The 12,608-nt window shown below is 46.3% G+C and overlaps 1 long non-coding RNA gene and 1 other non-coding gene across 2 annotated transcripts; one reads left to right on the plus strand and one right to left on the minus strand.

Moving 5' to 3' along the window:
• Nucleotides 1–1,087: 1,087 nt before the first annotated feature.
• LOC146039959 (U1 spliceosomal RNA) lies at nt 1,088–1,245 on the plus strand. Its single transcript, XR_014463176.1, has one exon. It is a non-coding gene; the product is annotated as a U1 spliceosomal RNA (small nuclear RNA).
• A 571-nt stretch (nt 1,246–1,816) lies between these two features.
• On the minus strand, nt 1,817–11,018 carry LOC146036631 (uncharacterized). The gene is made up of 3 exons (XR_014460886.1): nt 10,894–11,018; nt 3,139–3,297; nt 1,817–1,916 (listed from the first exon to the last, which is right to left on the minus strand). It is a non-coding gene; the product is annotated as an uncharacterized LOC146036631 (long non-coding RNA).
• Between the last annotated feature and the right edge of the window lie 1,590 nt (nt 11,019–12,608).

Consider the following 12,608-nt stretch of genomic DNA (forward strand, 5'->3'; position numbering starts at 1 on the left):
CATGATACCCAACACTGCATGTCAATTACTATAGCTGTTCTTTCTTGTCCCGTTACCCAGCTTCCCATAGATTCCATATTATGCAAGCACTTAAAGATTGTCCCCAAAAATGTTATATTAATAAATACAAAACAACATAAAGCTGTCACTAAAGCTGTTCCTTCATATAGTGTCTCCGTTCAAAACTGCCTTAATTGTGCCCTTATGTGGTAGGTGGAGATCTCCTCTTTCCCATGCAAAAACCACAATGCTGGGCATTCCCATATGCTAATGGTACCCCCCACCGTCCATCCTCCATATGATTTGTCAAACTCATGAAGGCTTCTGTATCGACAATGACGTTTTTCACTGAAAACGTGGCTCGTTTTTTCCCACGAGCCACGTTTTCAGGTTAGGGAACAGAAAGAAGCCGCAGGGAGCCAAGTTTGGTGAGTACAGTGGATGCGGCAACAATTCATAGTGCAATTCATGCAATTTGGTTGCAACATTTCCAGATGAGGGAGCTGATGCATTGTCGCGGTGGGAAAAAAAATTAACCTATGAATCAATCTGAAATTTTGTATGGCGTTGTTTGAAATATGGTAGTACATGATAGTAATACCAACTCTCCTCAGCAACGCCACCTGTCTTCAAACAAAGGTACTTATTGATCCACCCTCGTACAGTATATTCAGCGTTAAATGACTATTATAAATAAATTGTAAAGCGGGAACTTGAAATAAGGATCAGTAGGCTGGCTTCCAGTGAATAGACAGTGAACAAGATTTACTAGAGTGCGAATTTTAGACTTTTGCGATTCCCACGTTTTCTGAAAATCGCACATTTAATAGAATGCAAATTGCGGTAAAAATCACCTTTTGCTGCGAAAATCACCCATTTTTAAACGTCAATTTTTTTCTCACACTTCAATTCGCATCCAGATGTTTTCCCATTATAAAGCATACAACTCGCAAAAGTAATAGGGTGCAATTTTTTGTTAAACGTTACCAAAAATCGCAAAAAAAAAAAAATTAGACCAGGTTCTGACTGGTGAATTTGACAGACCATGCATAGATCGTTATATTTGTCGTAAAAATTGTATAAAAGTATAATTACCTGGCAGGGGAGATACTTTGATCACAAAGGTGGTTCTCCCAGAGCAAGGCTCATCCATTGCACTCCATGTGTGTTGACTCCTGCGATTTCCCCAAATGTGGGAAACTCGACTGCATAATAATGGGGGGACTGCGTTTGCGCTTTCCCTTGAAAAAAAAAATGTGTAAAAGTAAAAATAACCGGGCTCATTGAGCTGGACCTGGTTCCAAAAATACGGGGAACAAAAAATGTAGGGGGTCCTCCATATTTCTGAAACCAGCCCTGGACTCTTGAACCAGTCCTCCAATAGCCCATGGTGTCATGCCTCAGCTGGGGGACACTTTTTACATAAGGTCCCCCGGCTGCACCATGCGCACCGTGGCTGGTCAGCCCTGGAGGGGGTACCTGGGGGTGTGGGGACCACCCCAATAAAGGGGGTCCCCCTCGAGGCTTAATCCATCCAGGGCTGGAACCTGGGGCTTTCCCCGGCTTCCCAGGGCGGTGGACGCTGGGTTGATGTCTGTAAAAATAAGATTAAACCCATTTCCTTTCACAGGAAAACTTCAACACCCAGCAAGGGAGGGTGCTAATGTGCACATTTTACACCCAAAAATCTTACCAACTTGAATCCAGAGATGTTATCTGTGTGTAACTGGTCACTGTGAGCTGCAAGCAGTACAGTGTGCAGCCTAAAATTAAACTCAAAGGGAGTGTCCTTGACAGCTTTATTGCAGACTGCAGTGTGCTGCTACCAACATGTAAAGGGTAAAATTCTGTGCAGGCGGCCCATATTTTCAACATAACACAAATCCAACAGCAATAATTTCAAACAATCAAACTACCTAAGAAAAAGAAACAATGAAAATAAATCAGTATGGGAAGAACTATGGACTAATAATTAAATTTAGAAAAATACAGGTTATTTTTGTAATTGGGTCCAGCTGCAACTTGTCTTGGATACATTAGTGGCACCCCCTCCCCTGGTTTGCACACTACGCTGTGGTGGAGATGTGGGAGAAGTGCTAATAGGCATAGTGGAGACGCTGCTTCAGTATTGGGGGGTTGGGTATGCTATGCTCACCCTGAGCGGTAAGGTGAGAGCAATGCACTAGTCTGCTGTTGTATTGCATCTGTTTGTGCTGATGTGTTTTCATTTTGTGCCCTAATCGAATCAGTTTGTGCCCTGATGGCATGGCTTATATCAGCTAGATGCGTATCTATGGTCGCAGGGGCAAACTCAGAATTCTCAAGGGGGGGGGGGGATTTCCAGGTATACAAGTGTGTGTGTATATATATATATATATTCACACACACACACAGCTCCAGAACAAAATTATAGGGGCACCATGATAGAGGAAGTGGGCAGGGAGGTTTTTTTTGCAAGTCCCTTGCCCCTGCTGAAAGGGGGGGGGGGGGGTGCGGCTGAAAGCAGCTCACACTGACAGCGAGCAACACAGCCTACTGCCCTGTATACATGCCTGACTGCATTCACGGATATTCCAGGGACAGCTGGCTGCTACCTAGTACCAGGTACCCTCCACCGGCCGCTGCCTACTCCTCTTCTGCACCACACCCCGGACAATTAAGCCCGGGGAAGGGGTCACTCCATTGGCAGGTGCAGCGGGAGCTCCATCTCCCAAATATTTTTTGTCCTGTCAGGGGGGTTTCCCGGACTCAGAAACCCCCCATTCGTGCGCCACTGCAGCCATGCGGATTCTTGTGCCCTCTGCAACTCTGGTGGTATTAGAAACCTTGCGGAATTGCTGCAACATATTTTAAATATCCCTGAATGTACTCCATCTGTTGGCTTTGATTTGCCATGAAATCTATTTGTTTGTTTCTAAACCCATCTAACGATCAGGCTAATTGGTAAACAGTAGGAGCTGGTTATGTGTCCATTCTGTTTCCTCTGTCAGTAGTAGTCTGCATCTACAATCCCCTGGGCACATTGAGCATATACCTGTATGTGTTATGTATATATGTATGTACTGTCACTGTTTAACTGTTACCTAAACGGCTGTTGCACTGCAATCCAAATCAAATTCCTAGTATACGCAAGTATACCTGGCCAATAAAGTTGATTCTGATGTTCTGTTGTTGGACTAGGCTTTTCAGGCCTATCATCCTCAGGAGCAAATGCATCCACAGGCTCCAGTATGATTTCTTCCTTCTCCTCACTGCGGTGTGGCTCAGCAGGTGGATGCATGCTTTTTTGTGATGTCCCTGTAAATATGTTGATTTAATTAAGTATGTGTTGCAATTTGAACTAAAAAAATCAGTTGCAAATTAAGACACAAATAGTAGATGCTGTCAACACATTTACCACTTAAATATTTAGTTTAAAAAAAGCAGCTCCCATATGGTATTCTTGGTCACCCATATATAAGCTAACAAAAATTTAAAAGAGAGCGCTTCAGGATAAAGAAATTAATTTTACATTTATTTAGAAAGCATAAATAAACAATAAAAAATATTGGACACAAAAAGAATATATACACAACTTTACCCAAAAAATGAAAAATAATAACATTTCTGATAAAAAATATATATCACTTTAAAATCACAAATTGGTCATGATTACAACTCTGATGTTTATGCATGTAACGTCCCCACTTAGCAATTAGATTTAATATAATGGTGCCTGCAGGATTGCTCAAATGTGCAGTCTCTAGCGCTCCAGATAATCTCCCCTTTGGAATGACAATCAAGATGAAGTGGAGAGCAGATAATCATCAGAGTATGGAAAGCATAGGTCCCAGAATTTCTTTGTTATATATGAGACTAAGTAACTCCTGATGACAATTGCCGTATATTGGTTCCAATATTTAAATGCATTAGTATGGCTCAGTTACCTTGCACTTTCACTTTGAGCACGTTATCCAGCAAGGAATAAAGAAGCTGTGATGTCTGAAACCATAGTGTGCAGTGCTGTCTCAAGCAGGTACATCCCATAGTACCGGAGATCGGAGGCGCCTCTCAGCTGCTCGGCTGCTTAGCCTTGAGCTGGGGAGTGTGTGCACCTGATGGACCGAGCCGGGGCTGTTCGGCCACTCGGTCACAGTTCAATCGGTGCATACAGCAGTGACAGGAAGGCTTCAGTTGTTATTCCCAATGCTATTATCGCAGGCGGGCAGATCATCAAAGGAGGCTATTGCTGGGAAAGCATCGGCTTAGAAATTACACATATATTATTGCTGGCAGTACACCAGGTTGTGTTGCAAGACGACCATCTCTACGCGTTTCTCCACCGTGGATTGTGGCGGTTTCCTCAGGAGATTGCAATTTGTTATTTTAAGTTGCACATGTGTCATTATGTGTTTGCTTTTCGTGTATGGGTCATAGAGTCGACAAGAGGGAGGTCGACATTCATTAGGTCGACCGCTGAAGGTCGACATGCATGAATATTGAAATGTCTAAAGGTGGACATGTTTGTTTGTTCGCACATGAGAGCAATGTTTAGAAACTATGTATGTGCATAAGGATTTATGTGCATGTGCAGCCTCTTTGTGCGAGCGGGCACGGCGAATTGATTATTTGCCAGCCAGTTCACATGCAGCAGTGTGGATTGGGGAATTGGGGCAGCAGACATCGGTTGCACCCATGGGAACACCATGAAAATGATGGGCGTTTCCATGGTAATTCACAGGTGACGCGGGTGCTGGGGGCAGGCAGCTGATGTCACTGGATGTCAGCTGCCCACCCTCTTTTCATACAGGGGCGCCAAAGATTTGCGAGCCATAGAGAAATCATTTGATGGTCGGTGATCATCCAATGATTTCTGCCCCGCCCACGTTAAGAGAAATAAGCAAGGAGCACTTGGTATATATTTGTAAAGTTCAGTCAGCGGTACAATAATATTATATAACCAACACTGTGTGAGACAGAAGCTGGAACAGTCCAGCTTCTGGAGTTTCCTCTCCTGTTAAAGGGCCCATACACCTGCCAAAAATTGTGACAATCCTCTGTTCTGGAGATGATTGTCACATGTATGGGCTGCCCCTACTGGCGATCCTGGTCATTAACACCCCGCTCCCATGAACTGGCTATACTAGCCAGCGCAAGACAGGGTGAAGGAAGTCCGATGGCCGAGGAGAAGCTGGGAAGCGCTCCTGAAGACACCAAAGTCTTAGGTGGGTGGCATCCAATGCAAAAGAGCTTAAAGGCTGTTGCCCCAGGTGAAGTTCACAGATGAAGATGCTGGAGGAAGCTCTGGGGAGGCGGCGGCCATGCAAATGAACATAAAGGCCGCTGCCCCAGGTGACTGTCCAGATAAATAAAATATTAAAACAATTGATGTTTTGTGGTCATTTCAATATTGCCTTTGCAGGGGGACTATAGGTATCAGCGGGCCCTTAATGCCTCACATGCTGGTACTTGTGGTTCTCTAAACACCAGCATATAGGGCAGGTTTGCTGTGACCTCTGGCCCCACTGTAAAGGCAAATACTACTTTATGCAAAAGCTATCCCCCGCATCCTTTGGGCGGTGGGTGCGGGGGATAGCTTCAGCCTAGGCCTTGGGTGCCCTGGAGAGGGGCCCCTTTATTTGGGGGGGCACCTCCCCAAGAATCCCCAGACTGGGACCCCGTGAAGTGTTTATTGGAGGTATCGCTGCCATATTACAATTGCCACCTGGATCCTTATGATGTGCAGCATGAATTTAGCGACATGAGTCTCCAGCTTCTTGGGTAAATGTTATGTTGGTATTTTAGCATTCTGTAGAAAAATATAACTTGTTGAATTAAAATAAATATTTATATATGTACAGTTAACTTTTTTTATATTATATACATCTAATTTGTCTACACCAGCCTTTTCAATTCAATCAGTGCAGAGATTATAGAATAACAGTGCCTTGGGGGCAGGGGCGTAGCTATCGTAAGGCAGCCCCCGCTGCTGCTTGGGGGAGCGGGCGGCAGCGGGGGCGCCGGACTGGGTGGGAGGCAGGATGCTACTTCCCCGGGGCCACTACATATTTAGGACGGTCTCCAGGGCAGCAGTCAAAAACAGTACTTAAAGATAGAACGCCGACCGCTCTGTCTATGCTACAATACAATTGGAGGCAGCTCCACCTCCCTGTGATTCTCCCTCACAGATTAATCTACAGTATTGTAACAGCAGGACATGCGAGTGAATGGCCGCACCGCTGCGGAAGAAAAGGCTGCTGTGAGGAAGAAGAAGCTCAGGGAGGCGGAGCTACAAGCCGCAGCTTCCGATTGTGTTGCAGCACAGACAGACAATGCTCCCAAAGCCTGCTGTGCGGAGGCTGCTTCCCCTTTGCTCGTGGGGCTGCCAGTGCCAGTGCTGCGGAGAGAACAGCTGCCGCTTGATGACCAGTGCCCCCCCCCCTCCTGCCCGGAACGCTTTTTGCAAGTATCGGCTTAATTCAGCGCTCCTGGGCCCCTGTCACTGCCTGCTCCTCGTCAGGAGACGCAAACTGGCAGCCCAGCACAGAGGTACTCATCGTGGAGGAGGGGAGGGATTGCATGTAACTGAGCTTTATATGCAAAGTATATGTGTACATTTTGTATTAGTGTGCCCCTGGATTGGTCCCTATACGATACATATGTTTGTGTGTGTGCCACCCCTGTTTCCTATACAATGTGTACTGGTGTCAGTGTGCCCCTGACCCCTATATAATGTGTGTGTGTGTGTGTGTCAATGTGCCCCTGGTCCCTATAGACTGTATATGTGTGTGTGTCAGTGTATCCATGGTCCATGTACAATGTATGTGCTTGTGTGTCAGTGTGCCCCTGGTGCCTGGGTACCCTAGTCCCTGTGCAATATATCTGTGTGTGTGTTGTGGTGTTGGAGATGGTAGCAGCCACCCTATTTTTCTTCTTACACTGTCTCTACCTCTTGTTTTCTCCCTGACTTTGTGCAGTATTCAATGCCGGTGCGAGCGGCCGGCGAGGAGGTTAAACTGCGAGGATCACAGAAAACCAGTGATCCTCGCAGTTTAACCCCCGCGCCGGCTGCTCGCACTATGCAACGTTCCGGGGGAATCCTCGCAGTCACAGAACTGCGAGGATTCCCCTAAACTGCGAGAGCCGAGGCTAGTGCAGCAAACTCGCTGTAATTAGCCTCGGCTCTCGCAGCTTTTGGAGGCACATTCGCAAATTCCCCCTCGCTCAAAAAACGGAGCGAGGGGGAATTTGCGAATGAGGGGGGGTCAGTTGAATACTGACAGGGTGAGCGGTGACTGCGAGCAAAAAGTCCTGCTCGCAGTCACCGCTCGCCCACGGCATTGAATATATGCCACTGTCTCTCTCTGATTGACTCTCTCTGTATCTACTGTACCTGACACTCTCGTTTCCCTCCCTTTTTCTCTCTTGCCCCCCCTTCTCATCCCTTTCTCCCTTTACCCCTTTTTCTCTCGTTTCCTATTTTTCCGTGAAATCTTCTCTTTCCTTCCTCCCTGACCACTTCTACATATTTTTCTCACCCTTTTCTCTCACCCTCCTCACTTTCTTTTTCTGTCTTGCTCCCTTAACAGACATTGTAAAGACAATAGGGTAGGGTTCCCCATCACAATTTTGTTATGGGGCCCACAGAGTTCTAATTACACCCCTGCACTTATATGTGACTGCAGCTAAAGCCATCCATAGTAAAGGTGTGTTTGTTGGCGGTGGGAGGACAGATGGCTTGTTGTGAGAAAGGCTGACCAGGTCTCTTAGCGAAGAGGTGGTACCGAAATGCTGCTGCATTTTGTCCTTGCACTGGTAGAATAGCTGGGCCACTTGATTTAATTTGCCCACACAGGCTAAACGTTGCCAGTGGGGCATGAAGGAAAATTTAATTGGCAGGGTGTGTGCCTGGAGGAGAAGTTGATGAGCATGCAAGATTTTCCCTATATACCATAAGGTCTTTGGTACTTTCTATATCCATGCCTCTTTCCTTTCTTAACCTCTGCCACAATCTCCATTTGTCCCTCTAGGCACCCCTCTCCCCAATCTTCCTTCCTCATCTGTACATCTGCTACCTCCTCATCCTCATGTGTGCCTGTGCCTCCCCCATCCCTGACTGGTGGCTGCCATTAAAAGTGACCAACAGAAACAAAAATTATGGCAGGTAAGCACAACTTACACACACACACACACACACATTGAGTTATATATATATATATATATATATATATATATATACACACACACATACATATATATATATATGTGTGTGTGTGTGTGTGTGTGAGATGTGTTGTTACATTGTGTCATATTGTGAAAGGGGTCCTGCGGTGAGAGGCATATAGTGTAAGGTGCATTATGGGGGAGGGGGGGGGGGCGCCAGAAAGTTTTTTGGCAGGGGGGAGCAAAATTTATAGTTACGCCACTGCTTGGGGGTCATTAGTAAACCGTAGGTGTCGTGTCCATTTCAGGGATGCGTCACAGCTTGCGATTGCTATCAGCTACGTAGATCAAATGGCTCTGGCGCCAGTTGCACAACCATATGGTAGTCTCCAACAGGGGCGTAGGGAGGGCGGAGCCGGTGGAGCATGAGCTCCGGGTGCCGAGACATCAAAGGGCGCCAGGGCCATACAGCCCACTCCCCCACTCCCTCCCCTGCCTGCTCCCTGCTCTGCCTGGGGGGGAGCCGGCATCATGCTCTGACCTGTGAAAGGTGGAGGCAAGCTGTGGCTGCTCTCCGGCTGCTCTTACTATGTTACCGCTCTGCTCCAGCCTCACCCTCCTGGCAGCTCTGTCCCACACTCACCAGGCAGCTCCATGAAGATTGAGGTGTGTGAAGGCAGCTGGGGCTAGCGCTGTGGCGCTACATGCAGGGAACCTCTGAAGGTGATTGATAGCTTCCCCCCGCCAGATAGAAGTGCCGGGGCTCAGTAGCACTGCAGGGGCTAATGGCGTTGTCACACACAGCGTGGGCTTCTCCAAAGCACACACTCCCTCTCACTGGGCATGCTGACTGACACTGGTACACAGCAGGTAGTTTCACTGCCAGTAACGTACAAGGCGTGCGGGAACTGGGACCACCCACAAGCAGGACTGGGCAGGGCGCATAGGGACATATGGCCTGTGGGCTGCGGGGACAAGTGCGCAGTGCACCACATTAACAGGACCCTTGGAATCCTGGGGCCCTTGGGAAACTGCCCATTGAGCCCAATTGAAAAGACGGCTTTGCGTACAGTGCCTGCAACGGTGAGCAATTTTAGTCCCCCTTGGCAACGAGCAATATTAGTCCCCCTTGGCAACGAGCAATATTAGTCCCCCTGGCAATGAGCAATTTTAGTCCCCCTTGGCAATGAGCAAAATTAGTCCCCCTGGCAACGAGCAATATTAGTCAACCCTGGCAACGAGCAATTTTAGTCCCCCTTGGCAACGAGCAGTTTTCGTCCCCCTTGGCAACGAGCAATTTCATTCCCCCTTGGCAACAAGCTATTTTAGTCCCCCTTGGCAATGAGCTATTTCAGTCTCCCTTGGCATCGAGCATGAAGCCCCTTGGTATTGAGCATTAAGCCCTTGGCATCGAGCATGAAGTTCCTAGCAATGAGCATGTAAGTAAGTGGCACTTATGTGTCAGATGTGTAATTGGCATTACGGTATGTGGCTTTATGTGTAATAGATATTACAAAGTTTGCTAAAATGTGCAATGGGCATTACGGTGTGTGGTGTAATGTTAGGCCACATCCCCTTTTTGCCGTGCAAGACAACAAATCGGGGGAGCAAAACATGCCCTTGCTCCGGGCACCGTGGCACCTAGCCACACCACTGGTCTCCGATGGTTGCATCTTTGCACACAAATGACGGTTCTGAGACACCGCCAATGGGTGTCAATACAAATCATAGTGGCTGCGAAATTTGCATATTTTTGCAGAACCGCTGTGTACAGGATGGTAGCTGCAGTGGGATCTGTGTACATCAGACACTTGGGGGGTATTCAATCCCAAGTTCTGACAGTTGGAACCCTGCCCTGTTTCAGTCCGCTCGCCAGTTTATCGGCAGGTGGAAGTCAATGTTCCACCTGTCAAACAGCGAAAAGGGACCATGTCGGCAAAAACAGCCGTGGATTGCTAAGATCCGTCCGTGAACTCGACAATCCACAACCGTTTTCGGCAAAATGGACCGGGCTGTTTTTATAGTTGGGTCCGTTCTGTCGAGCTGCCTTTCAATCTGAAATGACAGCATTGAATAGGCACCCGGCGCTATTTCCCCTGTCGATAATAGCGGTGGGGATTGAATACCCCCCTGAACTCTACTTGTATATAAATTCTGTCACCCTTTGTGCCACATGTCAAAATATATACTTTGAAAAAAGAGAAAATTCACACTATAAGCACTACTGGTAAGCAAGAGAATCATAATAAACTCAATTTAACATGACATAAAATTGAGATTCATAGCATAATGTTTGTCCCAAAACATATGGGCCCGTCTTCCACAACCAGCTGACCTCATTGTCATGTGTGGTACTACAAGTGTCGGCATGCTAACACCTTTTATTATGTTTAAAAATATGGTGTGCAGTTCAGATCCCCCACCCCATATAAACTATATACTTTTCCAGACACTTTCAGTAATAGGTTAAAAAAAAAGCGTGTGTGTGTGTATATATATATATATATATATATATATATATATATATATATATATATAGTTACCGTGTTTTATTCAGCCTCGAGTGCCGCCCTACCCCCACTTCTATATATATATATATATATATATATATTGGGTCACGGAGCCGGCGGCACTCAAACAGGGACTTCACAATAAATAATGACAGGCTGAGACAGTGATCGGCTTGGTGCTAACAGTCTCAGAATTTTACATCCATTATCAGAGTACAATACAAACAAGAACAGCTCTTACCTAAGTAAGCTCCCTCTCGCCCAACACCTGTGCAGTCGATACCATGCTCCCCAGCCCCGGCGAGTGGGGGTGACGTCATCCACGATGCGCCCCACATCAGCTGGAGCGGGTTGCCATGGCAATCTGTGTAAACAAAAGTGTGTGTACAATAAGAACTGGAGAGACCGCATGGAAGACTGCACAAGAGAAACATATGTAATAACACAATAACTGCAGATGAGGGTTGCATTCAACATAGCAAAAAGAAGGAGAATTACAAGAAGCAGTTCAATGACAAATATTCATTAAGTCCAGCGGGTGCAATGGTGTTTAGATTAAAAATCCAAAACGCCTCACGTTGTAGAAGCAATTTGTGCCGATCCCCTCCTCTGCTGAGGGTGGGCACTTCCTCGACCATCCAATATTGCAGTGATGGCAGGGGATGTTTATGGTCTGGAATCGATGGGCAACAGCCTCGTCTGATTTTGCCCCTTCAAGGGCTAGCTTGATGGACGAGCGGTGGGAAGCCATCCGCTCCTTGAAAGTCTGAGAGGTTTTGCCAATGTAAAGTAACCCGCAAGGGCACCTAATGGTACATACAACAAACCTACTGCTGCATGAGAATACATGCCTTGCTTGTAGCATGGCATGATAGTAGATGTGCGGTGCTGTGGTATGTCAGGGTCCTGGGAAATTACCGGCCACGACTGCATGACCAACTTACAGCACTTCTAAGCTACCTGATCACGGCTGCTGAAAATATTAAATTCACTTCTGAATGCAGTATGGAGACCATCCATTATTTGGTTGTCTGTATTACTATTTCCCAGACTGGGCTTACAATGTCACTATATCACAAGCCCACTGACCATAACACGCTACTTGCAGCGTCAAGTCATCATCCACCCTCGTTAAAAGGAGGTCTTCGCCCATATTGGCGTGCCTCCCCAGACGCTAACTACAGTCGGTCGCCTGTCAGGAGAGGGAGAGCCTCTTACCTGCATGAGGGTCCCGGTGTTACATACGGACGTGCCAGTGAGATTCCCCAGCTCTAAATCGAGAGGAGACTGACGGTGACCGTTGCTATTCATTGAAATCGATTTTAAATCCTGTGGTATTCAAGCCCACACTGATGTATTGTGGGGTACGAGTACCTGTTTATTATTGTCTTTTATGAAGTGGCAGACTGCCTTTTATTAAAACGTTATTGCACTAAGATTGCTTCCTTCTACATTTTGTTCTACAGATTGTCCTAATCCCATTTGGATCCAGGGATTCCTTATTGGTTGGAAGCAGCGGTCCTGGAGATATAAGGATCTAGTGCCCATTGCAGCAGACTCTGAGGGAGGACTGTAACCTTTTAAAAACACCACATACACAGGTGTAGTGGTTCTAAATTATAAGCCAAACAGCTAGCGCACCTCTTATCCTCTTGCGTATATATATATATATATATATATATATATATATATATATATATATAATTTTTATTGTTTTTTTAATCAGTATTATATGAATGCCTGAACCTGAAGAGCAAACTGTGGACACCAAATTAGTAAGACTGAAATAAATTGATTAGTTTATTAATTAAGCAAGTAAACCTATTATCCCTCCTCTTGTAGACGGCTTAATGAGAATCTCTATTCTGGAAGGCATTCTAGTTTATCCTGATGGTGAAGTGTGCATCAGCTGGGCAGCTTGTATTAAGCTGTCTTCATAATCTACAATGAGGCATA

Source organism: Crinia signifera, chromosome 9 (genome assembly GCF_055691185.1).
Source record: "Crinia signifera chromosome 9, ASM5569118v1, whole genome shotgun sequence".
NCBI lineage: Eukaryota > Metazoa > Chordata > Amphibia > Anura > Myobatrachidae > Crinia > Crinia signifera.